This window comes from Heliconius melpomene, chromosome 10 (genome assembly GCF_056956725.1).
Source record: "Heliconius melpomene rosina isolate 202511_hmr_F chromosome 10, ASM5695672v1, whole genome shotgun sequence".
NCBI lineage: Eukaryota > Metazoa > Arthropoda > Insecta > Lepidoptera > Nymphalidae > Heliconius > Heliconius melpomene.
In genome coordinates this window covers 14274697-14284813 of record NC_140398.1, presented here as the reverse complement: position 1 = coordinate 14284813, position 10117 = coordinate 14274697, and the positions used below count along the sequence as shown (strand labels likewise).

At 31.4% G+C, this 10117-nt stretch overlaps 1 non-coding gene across 1 annotated transcript; it reads left to right on the top strand.

Annotated features, from left to right (window-relative positions):
- Nucleotides 1-2791: 2791 nt before the first annotated feature.
- On the top strand, nucleotides 2792-2864 carry TRNAV-AAC (transfer RNA valine (anticodon AAC)). The gene has a single exon. It is a non-coding gene; the product is annotated as a tRNA-Val (tRNA).
- The last annotated feature ends 7253 nt before the right edge of the window (nucleotides 2865-10117 follow it).

The following is a 10117-nucleotide window of genomic DNA, read 5'->3' as shown; positions in this document are numbered from 1 at the left end:
TTTACTTAATTCATATATATTATTTATGAAATAATGTATCAATAAAAGTAGTTCTATTTAATATTATGCATAAAGTAAAGTAATATAAACATATCTGAAATCAAATAAAACCATAAATATTCGTAACAAATCAATTTTTAAAAAGTAAAGTGGAGAATGGGACACGAAAAATTGTATGGAAGCATTTTGAAAGGTTTTTTTGCAACTAACAAAAAATACTATTATTTGCCATAATACATTTAAAATATTACAAAAATCTTTAAGTTAATAAGTAAATTTATCTTAAATGGCAAAATATTTAAAATATCTTTAAAATTGTATTTTTAAAACGCATTCAAAGTAGCGGGACAAGAAAAGACACAAAATGTACACTTTTTCTGATTATGACCCTTAAAAGTACTAATTTAATAGTCGTGTTAAGCTTTTTGTTTGGAATTTAAAACAATACCTACAAGTGTATTGTAAACACAACGTATTTCTTACTTTCCAACTATAAATTACTTAGAACTGATCAATTTGCCGAACTTCTCACAGAGATCGCATCTAGCGCCATACGTGCGATGTTGAATTTATTCTACAGAAGTCTCGTAGTTGAGCATTCGCTTTTGAACTCGGCCTGCAGTCCCCGCTCGAACTGAGTGTAGGAAGTGACCGGCATTTAAAATACTCCTTTAAATCAATGTGCTGAGATTTCGTTTACTTCCTAAAGCAGGAACTGCAGGAATCAATAGTGATTTTGTTCTTTATTTTACAAGTTCTTTCTTAGAGAAAATGTTTTGGCTAACGTATAAAAAATATGTCCTTGTAAGTAAAATGTAATATGATTTACAATGAATATACAGCATAGATGCATATTACTGTAAGACAATTATCAGTGTGAGGGTATTTTACAGAAAATAAAATAATAATACCCACATCATCCTATATCTTATAAAACAAAGTCGCTTTTTGTGTCTGTCTGAACTTTCTAACTCTTCTTCTTCTAAACCACCCAACGGATTTGGATGCGGTTTTCACCATTAGGCCGAGTATTTCTCAAGGAAGGTTTATATATAGTTTATTATTTGTACATTCTTATGTAAATTAACATAAATACGATAAATGTGTATAAAGTCCTACCCGCTGAGACACTTTGGCGCATGCGCTGCTTTAATGGTAAATACTACATGAAAAAAATGTACTGGAGTATTGTTCCTCTTAATAAGATCTACAAAAAAGTCCGCGATGGCATATTCGTATCTTTTAAGAATAACGTGTAGTGATCATATTTCTGTATAAAAATAGTAATTTCAGTATATTTTTTATTGTGGGGGATATTTTTCCATAATGGTATTAATCCTTATCCTTTAAAATACTTTATTAAATTTCTACGTTAAACGAAGATAAAATTTGCTTTTTGAACTATTTCGAAATTGCGAATAGTTTTAGAGAAAAACGCATTTAATTATTGACACATCACGCCGTTCACACATCAACTGTATCGAGTCAAGTTTCACTTATCCCTTACTCTCAGCATATAAATAAGTATATTAGTTACGTTGGCCATTTAATGTAGATTAAAACTGTCTTTTCTGTTTTTCATTTTAATAAGTACTTTAGAAGTTGTTACAATATCAAAAAATCCTTGCTGCGAAACGCGCCACGCGACGTTATGCTTATACAAGCGAGTCCGCCGCGCCCGCCTGCCTTACACGCATCGGTGGTTCAGTGGTAGAATGCTCGCCTGCCACGCGGGCAACCCGGGTTCAATTCCCGGCCGATGCATTCTATTTTAACTATTACTAATTTTCGTCACAGGCAGCCACGTAGTGCTTGCTTTTCATCAGGGACAGAATACCCTCTTCAGCATTAACCACAAGCTCGAAAAAAAAAACCCGCCTGCCTTTATAGCAACGAAGATTTAGATGCGTTTGCACGTATTGGATAATTCGAGTTGAATGTATTATTTAATGTCATTTAACTATCTAAAAATAGTCATTTAAATATATTTTAATAAGTACTTGAAAAGATTAGTAGCACAGATTTAAAATTACGGTACTTACTAAAAAATCCTTGCTGTGTAAAACAATTGGAAAATCCTTATTGAAACTACGAAAATGCGGGTTGCATTGGGGTTTAATTAATTTTCACACTATCTTAAGTGCTTTGCAAACATACATTATATGAATAATCCAGTAGTAAAAGCGGGCGAAGCCGCAATAGGGTCGCTAGTTATTTATAAAAGAGGAAGGTAATGGCTAGAAAAAGTGACGTTTCTGATGGATTGAGTCAGTACGTCGTTATTCTGCCTCTTGTAAGGTGTAAAATCAGTGTCATTGTTGGAACTATGCGTTTTAAAACGTAAAAGTAAAGTGTAAAGTATTATATAGAAACAGTGTTAAGTGTGCTGTGTAAAGTGTTAGAAGTGTGTATATGTGAAAGAGGAACAATAAATTATGGTTATTAAATATTTTCTTATACTTACCACCTGACATTTTAACATTACTTACATGTACCTTCGTATATAAGGAAGCTATTGGTAAGACACTCGGCTCCAAAATTAATCAAAGTTTTTGTCTTCTAACTAGAGCGAGAAAATTAATAAAGAATTCGGCAGAAAGTGGGGAACTCTGCCTACCCTGATGTGTGCAGGATACAGCGTGAAGCAATAACATGCTTTAAATAATTAAAATTTTCTTTTTATTTACTTGAATGACGACAAAGGCCTCAATTTTGTTTTCTTTTTTTTTACAGATTTTCTTGAAAGTAAGTTTGCTGAAATAGCTAGTAAGTAATCGCAAGCATGAACATAGTTTCCGTGGTGTAGCGGTTATCACATCTGCCTAACACGCAGAAGGTCCCCGGTTCGATCCCGGGCGGAAACATATTTTTTGTTCTATTGTTATATTATCTCTAAATAAATGCAAACTATTTTTTTATTTTCATAATGCTGAACTTTTTTAAAAAAAAATAATTTAAATTTTCCGTACAAATGTCTGTTGCAAGATCCTAATGTATTTGTAACTAAACTAGTTTTATAAAAAATAGATTTTATTTTTATTTTTGTATCGAGGCCGTCGTGACGCAAGATGTGATTGTAATCGATGGTTGCGGTTTCGATCTCAACTCGAGAGAGTGAATTATTATTTATTAATATTTTCATTTCTTTGCTTTGGCACTAAGGAAAACGCCTGGCGTTGAGTTCTGCCACTCAAAACGCAATGCCTCCAGAATTCGGCAGAAAGTGAGAAACAGAGTGAGTGTCTTAACACTGGATTCCCTCTGCATATTTGTTAGTTTGATTATTGCAATTGAACTTTTTTTATTTTTATTATCTCTTAATTTTTTAATTTATCTCTTATATAAAAACACACTTTTATTGTCGTTGTGTTATATATATAAAAATATATTTTTTTAAAAAATATTTAGGTATTACTTAATAAATACAATTTAAATTAATAAAACAAATGTTAAGCCATCTAGATCACAAGAACCTCTCTCTAGTGATAAATAAGCTGGATCTAGTGAAATAATATTGGTAATGTTGGTCGCCTTGGGCCATAGGCGAAATCAATTTCAGCACAATTCTCATTTTCTAGATACTTCTTTTTTTCTGCCAATCCGGAAGATAGAATTCACTGTGCTTTTACTTCGTACATGGATTTTTATCTGAAACACGTACTTTGTACAATATGAAAGCAAATTTCATTATGGAACAGTAAATTATAGAAAATCTAACTAGGAGGCTCCTGCGACTTCGCACGCTATACCAATATTTATGTTATTTTATTTAAAGTGTATTTAGGGAAAATTGATTGATTATTTATTTCAGTATAATTATCTATATAGCTTAAAAATATAAAAACTAATAAATAAATTATCTAACTGTTATGTGAGTTTATTTGATTATATTCGTAAAATATGTCGTATTAGAAAAATGTTTACTTCTTTATCATATCTATCTAGATAGGCGGTAGGTATAAGTGCATGGCAAACATAAAGATTATTGTATAATTTATATCAACAGCCTAAGTTACAATTATTAACCAAAATTGCTTTTAAATCGATTCTGGGTTCCCTGGGTTCCTACACACAGTATTCATGCTATATTATTTGGCAGCTTGTTTTATGGAGATTAACAAAATGCTCCAATTTTTCCTTCCTTTGAAATGATTACTTGCCGGCGACTTGTGAAAATGTTTGAGTGTTATAAAGCAATTTATGAAAATTACTTCTTATAAACCGAAGTAATTTCTCGCAAGAATGTTTTAAATAAATATTCTTTGATGATTAAGAATTCCGAGGGAATATTTGGCTGCATTAAATACAGTGGCTCGGTGTTCGATGTCTCTTTAAATCATACGAAATCAATTGAAGTTAGTGTTTTTTTTGTCGTTTTATAACATTAGATTCTTTAGATTTTCGCATATACCAGGATAGGCAGAGAGGACCTAGAGTTAAGACACTTTATTTGCTGTCGGACTTTTGCCTTGGTGGCAGAACGAAGAAATGGAAATACATATATAAATAATAATTCATTCCCAACGACGTGACTAGTTTCTCCATAATATTCAATATCTCTCCCTAGTATGAATACGCTGTATGATTAGTAAAAAACCTATTAATATATTTAAAAAATACCATATTTTTTTTACTTGGAACAATAATTTAGAACTTAACAAGCAAATGTAGGTATACATATATCATTTAAATAAAATAGTTTATTTAAAGTTCACCGAACGTACATAATGTCTGACCTTGACTTATGAACGCTTGAGCTCCACAAGCTTATATAATGAACCTCATATATTTTGCTAGAAATATTAATGATTTAGTTTTTTAGGTAAAAGTAAAAAAAAATAGAAAAGCAAATAAGATGAAAGTCAAATTATATTAAAGAGGTATTAATATTCTCTATATTTAACAATTTAGTAATAAAATAACAAGCTCAAAAGTTACGGCCGCCAAGGCACAGTGACAGAGCATGTGACTGTTAACGCGACGGTTGTGAGTTCGATTTTCAATCAAGGAAATCAATTATTTAATATTTTCTTTGTTACAGAGACTCAAATTAAATAACAGCGCAAAGCTAAAAATAGGCACCACCAAAAGAAATATTTTTTGTATCAAGTTTCGATGTAGATTCTGGCAAAACAAGCTTTACCATATACGAACAGGCCATATACGAGGAAGCTATTCAAACATTTTATTTTGTAATATTTATGTATAACAATTAGAACACTTGTTCCATATTATTGTTATTCATATATGAGTTTCTGTTACTGAAAGTTCATGAAAAAGAAACCTCCTGACCTCTAGTATAAACATTAATAATATCTTAAGCATTGCTCTAAAGTGCCTACTGGCAAGTACATTAGAATAAGAATAATAGTATATTTTTTCTTGATTCAGATATGAAATATGAATTGTGAATAACGAATTTTCACGTCATAACTTCTCATAGCTGCGTTTTGTGGATCCCCATTAGTCCGTTTCGGTATGATTAAAAAGACACCCTGGTTATTACTGCTGCCTTCCCAACCACTTCAGACAAAATCAAATTTCATTTTTCGACGTGTGCATCACTTTTACTGATTGGAAACGTTGCTTCTTACTTTATTTTCTAATTTTATAATTCTTAACAACCACTGCCATTGGTAGAGTTAATAAATATTAAAGTCTTTTTTTCTTCTTTCAAAAGGCGTGGATTAAAAACATGCTCCATCTCCAAAAAAAATGTGACAAATAAGTTTTTTTTGTCTATTCCTTATTATTATTATAACAGAATGATATTATAAAATGCAATGAATTAAAATAAAATGTTCTATTCGATAAAACCTAATATATTTTCGTAATATATTTATTTCCAATACAAATATTTTTCTGTTATTGGTTATTGTACCTATTACCGTGGCTTACGGAGGCTGATTCTGCAACCGTATGGGTTCGACCGAGGATGAGCCTGCACTTAACTAATACAATATATTGTTATCATATAATCACATTTCAGCTGTACGCCATTGAGTATGAGGAAAAATAAGAAAATATTTTTCTGTGTGATATAAACTTATATTTTTCATGTCTCCTATTTTCTGTATCTCATATATAGTGGAGTAGGCAGAGAGGACCTGGGAACGTAGTGTTAAGACAAGCCGTTCCCATTAAGACACTTCCGTTCTTGACTTTTCGCCGAATTTTGGGGGTATTGCGTGTTGAGTGGCGATACTCGACGCCGCGCTTTATCTCGTTACCTGTTAGTAAGGCCGCGAGTGGAAATCGAACCCACAAACAAATTTTCAAGGAGTATAATATAGAGTAATTGAGTAAAACATATTATGTAAGTATATACTATACTTAAATAATGTTTTACTCAATTAAGACACTTTAAGTATATATCTGTACCTATATGTTACCTTAGTAAGGTAACCTGTACGAATAATTGGAGGTATCCGGCAAAACAAATTGTGGTTTCGAACGCGAACCATTTTCTTTCTCAACATTCAAATGTTTTAGGTGATTAGATTTTATCTTTTAAATTAAGCGGTTTCGTTTTAGCTTTGGTGGTGAAAAATGCTATAAATTTTCTGAGGCTCACCATTTACCTAAGAATAAAGAAAATATATGAGTAAACTAAATTTTTGTCTCAGATTCGGTTAAAATTCTGGTAACTTTACTAAGAGTTTTGAAGTCATTTTTTTAAACAATTAAAATAGAAATAAAATTTATTGAGTTACGATGCTTAAAAACATTTAAGCATGAATGAATGCATACAACTATGCATGTATGTACTTTTTTTCATTGTTCCATATAGCACTAATGTAATACACTATTGTCAAAATATAGTCTCTGCTTTTTGCTCGAATTTGTGACATTCAAAATGAAGTTAAGTTAATTTCATCATGTGGGAATCGAATCCACGATTATTGCATTTGCAGTCAGATGCCGTATTAAAATATAAAATAACACTTATATTTTATATTTATCAAAACCGAGCCTAAAGTATTTCATAATTATTTTATGAATACTCACGTGGTTCCATCCTCTCGGCGCATTAGCTATGATAATTGAAACATTTACTTTGCCGATAAAATGCCATGGGGATATTTAGAGTAATAACACTTGTAAAACTTTCCTCATCAGTTAGACCAAACTTGCTGGCGTCAGAATGTTGTAAATCTATTGAAAGGTTTTAAGAGGTTTTTAATTTTATTGAAGTATTTATTTAATTACAGGTCATTGTAAAAAAAAATGTTGGACTCTTGAAGCTTGTTTAAATTGTAATTTCTGTAGAAGAATATTTATCATAAACTTTTACTTAAAAGATTATATTATGGTAATAACTTATTCGAAGAAGTCTCTATTGGCTTACATACATGACCTTCTATGGTAAAATTCTTGACCAAATTATCATGGTGCTTAGAGTATAAAAGAAAGAAAGAGAGATCAGGAGTAACAGTATTTATAACCAGACTAAGTATACATTTTAAATTAAACCACTAGAAGTAGTCAATCACTGGTACTGTCCCCGCGTACAATATTTTACGCCCAATTACCATATTACGAAGAAAACATCTTTACCTTAAGTAAGAAATTTAAATATTACTAACTTCATATTTCTACAATTATCTTTTATTCTTGATTCCGTGTTGTACCTTAATTTAAATGTTTACGAAATGATACTTCTGTTTCACAATTATTACGAAGCTAGAGCTTTGTACTATTCCGACTCTTCGTAACAAGTAAATTTTGTGAATATTTAAAGCCCTAGTATTTTCAAAATGGACTATATAATAAGGTGCTATTTACAACAGCACTCCTGTAAAATATAGTTGTGAGCCATATCTCATCCCAGAAGTAATTAAGTGTGTAGCTACAGCTTAATTCGAAATGTACTGAAAATTTACGTTGTAATTGCATTCGGAATAACCTATCCTATTACCTGAAAACTAGTTAACATAATCTAATTTATTAAAATGGTAATATGGGAACACTCTTTAGTGAAGTGTCACTCTTAGTAGAGAACGTGGTTTTGTCTGTTAGTAATGTATTTTTCATTTTTTTCTATTCAAATAAATAATCTTTTTTTGTTGTTATTTCAATTACATGATTACTTTTGTTGGTGCAAATTGTTGTCTTAAGTATATTTGTTGTTTGTCACCTTATTATAAATATGATATACATTTTTGAAAACATTTAAGCAACAAATTCTTTTATGATTTTATTTAAAATATATTGTTATGTATCCTATATCTTATAAAACAAAGTCGCGTTTCGTGTCTGTCTGAACTTTCTAACTCTTCTTCTTCTAAACCACCCAACGGATTTTTATGCGGTTTTCACCATTAGGTCGAGTATTTCTCAGGGAAAGTTTATATATAGTTTATTATTTGTAAATTCTTATGTAAATTAACATAAATACGATAAATGTGTCTAAAGTCCTACCCGTTGAGACACTTTCGCGCATGCGCTGCTTTAATGGTAAGTACTACATGAAAACAATGTACTGGAGTATTGTTCCTCTTTATAAGATCTACAAAAAAGTCTGCGAGAGCATACTTTTATTTTTTAAGGATAATGAACAGTGATCATATTTCTATCTAAAAATAGTAATTTCAATATATTTTTTATTGTGAGGGATATTTTCCAAAATAATATTAATCCTTATCCTTTAAAATACTTTATTAAATTTCTACGTTAAACGAAGATAAAATTTGCTTTTTACACAATTTCGAAATTGCGAATAGTTTTAGAGAAAAACGCATTTAATTGTTAACACATTACGCCGTTCACACATCAACTGTATCGAGTCAAGTTTTACTTATCCCTTACTCTCAGCATATAAATAAGTATATTAGTTACCTTGACCATTTAATGTAGATCAAAACTGTCTTTTACTGTTTTTCATTTTAATAAGTACTTTAGAAGTTGTTACAATATCAAAACATCCTTGCTGCGAAACGCGCCCCGCGACGTTTTGCTTATACAAGCGCGTCATGAGCAGTCATCGGCAATTCAGTGGTAGAATGCTCGCCTGCCACGCGGGCGGCCCGGGTTCGATTCCCGGCCGATGCATTCTATTTAATTTTCCTCACAGGAAGCCACGTAGTGCCTACCCAACCGGTGTCGCTGTTTTAACAGCATTAACCACAAGCTCAAAAAAAACCCGCCTGCCTCTATAGCGAAGAAGATTTAGATTGTGTTATTTATTTGTGTTTATTTTAAAACAATTGGAAAACCCTTATTGGAATTACGAAAATGCGGGTTGCATTAGGGTTTAATTAATTTTCACATTATCTTAAGTGCTTTGCAAACATACATTATATGAATAATTCAGTAGTTAAGGCGGGCGAAGCCGCGAGCAGGTCGCTAGTGAATTATATAACCAAATTACCAAATAAATTGTTAATTATAACTATTCTATTGCGTTATATACATAATATCATACAATTAATTGAAGAAAATAATAAAAAGAACCTACCTACGCAATCTAATAATGAATTAATTAATTTTTATTTCCCCCAACGTTTCACCTGTACGCATAATCTATACAATAATATATACAACGGTATCGCAACACAAACAACTTCTTTACACAAAGCAAAAACAATAGAAAGGGAAACCCAAATATTTTGGCTTATGTTTTCCAAAAAAAAACTTCGACCATCGCCATATTCAACCGAGTGTTGTTGCCGGTCCACTGAACAAACGGCTGGAAAACATTGAAATTAGACCATTGTGAGTTTTTATCCATTGAGTTTTGATGATACAGCAAAATTTATAATGGTCCAGGAGGTATATAAACAATTTTCATGCGAATGATGTTTGAAGATCATTTAAATATGGGTGTGGTTTGTTACTTTTATGCGAGATGGCAAATAGCTGGCTTATTGCTTCTGTCTTACTCTTAAGCATATTTTTTTAGCTGCACGCTTTATTCATAGTGTGGTAACCAGATAGAAAGAAGTACCAGCCTCTTTCGCCTAGTCTACTGTCATCAATCTCTTTTTACATTGGCTCTGGGGGGTCCTCATGCTTTTTATCTTACTTTCTTCCATATATTACGAATACTGAGTTATCGTAAGTTCCTCCCCGCCTAACTTCCTGCAATAATTACAGTAACGAAATAACGATCTTTAAA